This window comes from Haemaphysalis longicornis, unplaced genomic scaffold (assembly GCF_048455015.1).
Source record: "Haemaphysalis longicornis isolate Haplotype H1 unplaced genomic scaffold, Haemaphysalis longicornis Haplotype H1 scaffold_5, whole genome shotgun sequence".
Classification (NCBI taxonomy): Eukaryota; Metazoa; Arthropoda; class Arachnida; order Ixodida; family Ixodidae; genus Haemaphysalis; species Haemaphysalis longicornis.
In genome coordinates, this window is record NW_027526385.1 from 206192185 (window position 1) to 206194019 (window position 1835).

A 1835-nucleotide genomic window follows, 5' to 3' on the forward strand; every position below is an offset into this window, starting at 1 on the left:
TTCCTTGGGTATTTATGTCAATGTAATTTTTTCGTATGCTTGGGGGTGGTAGCAGCGCCACTTCGACTTCTCGGGGTGAAGGGGACCTTCTTTTTAACCACCGTGCCGTGACTCGATTGTCAACGACATGTCGAGACTGTTTGACCAGCGTAGAACCCTGTTAAGCTCCCTATGGCACCAAGACAGCCAGAACAGAGGCCCTCCCTATTCATATACCGAATCAGAATAGGAAATGAGGGACTCATTGAAAATAAGACAGAAATAAGGGTTTGGCAGTCAAGAAAACCTCGGAAAGCAAAGGGGAGGTAATGGTAGGTCACAGAAAAAAATAAATAAAAAAAATTTAGAAAGAAAGAAAGTGGAGAAAGAATGCCCGCCAGGTGGGATCCGAACCCACGACCTCCAGAATTCCGATCTGGTGCAATGACCACTACGCTACCGGCGGGGCTATTTTTCCCATCCACTTTTTGGGGCATTTATGTCAATGTTATTTTTTCCTGTGCTTGGGGGTGGTAGTTAGCGCCACTCCGAGTTTTCGGGTTAAAAGGGGGCCTTGTTTTTACCCCCGGGACGTGACTCGAGTGTCTACAACATGTCGAGAGTGGTCCACCAGCGTTGAACCCTCTAAAGCTCCCTATGGCACCAAGACTGCCAGAACAGAGGCCCTCGCTATGCATATACCGAATCAGAATAGGAAATGAAAGTAAGACATTGATAATAAGACAGAAATAAGGGTTTGGCAGTCAAGAAAACCTCGGAAAGCTAAGGGGAGGATATGGTAGGTCACAGAAACAGATGAAGAATTTAAAAAGAAAGTGGAGAAAAAATGCCTGCCATGTGGGATCCCAATCCACGACCTCCAGAATACCGGTCTGGTGCGATAACCACTACGCTACCGGCGGGGCTATTTTTCCCCTCCACTCTCTGGGGCATTTATGTCTGTAATTTTTTCCTGTGCTTGGGATTGGTAGCTACCGCCACACCAACATATCGGGGTGAAAAGGGGCTTTGTTTTTACCCCCGGGCCGAGACTCGAGTGTCTACAACATGTCGAGAGTGGTCCACCAGCGTTGAACCCTCTAAAGCTCCCTATGGCACCAAGACTGCCAGAACAGAGGCCCTCGCTATGCATGTACCGAATCAGAATAGGAAATGAGGGGCTCATTGAAAATAAGACAGATATAAGGGTTGGCAGTCAAGAAAACCTCGGAAAGCAAACGGAAGGATATGATAGGTCAAAGAAACAGATAAAGAATTTAGAAAGTGGATGAAAAATGCCCGCCAGGTGGGATCCAAACCCACGACCTCCAGAATACCGGAATGGTGCGATTACCACTACGCTACCGGCGTGGCTATTTTTGCCATCCACTTTTTGGGGCATTTATTTTAATGTAATTTTTTTCTGTGCTTGAGATTGGTAGCCAGCGCCACTCCGACTTCTCTGTGGTGAAGGGGACGTTTTTTTTAACCCCCGGGCCGTGACTCGAGTGTCTACAACATGTCGAGAGTGGTCCACCATTGTTGAACTCTCTAAAGCTCCCTATGGCACAAAGACTGCCAGAACAGAGGCCCTCGCTATGCATGTACTGAATCACATTAGGAAATGAGGGGCTCGTTGAAAATAAGACAGAATTAAGGGTTGGCAGTCAAGAAAATCTCGGAAGGCAAAGGGAAGGTTATGATAGGTCAGAGAAAATGATAAAGAATTTAAAAAGAAAGTGGAGAAAAAATTCCCTGCCAGGTGGGATCCGAACCCACGACCTTCATAATACCGATCTGGTGCAATAACCACTACCCTACCGGCGGGGCTATTTTTCTCCACCACTTTCTGGGGC

At 47.0% G+C, this 1835-nt stretch overlaps 1 non-coding gene across 1 annotated transcript; it reads right to left on the reverse strand.

Moving 5' to 3' along the window:
- Window positions 1–372: 372 nt before the first annotated feature.
- Trnas-gga (transfer RNA serine (anticodon GGA)) lies at window positions 373–445 on the reverse strand. The gene has a single exon. It is a non-coding gene; the product is annotated as a tRNA-Ser (tRNA).
- Window positions 446–1835: the final 1390 nt, after the last annotated feature.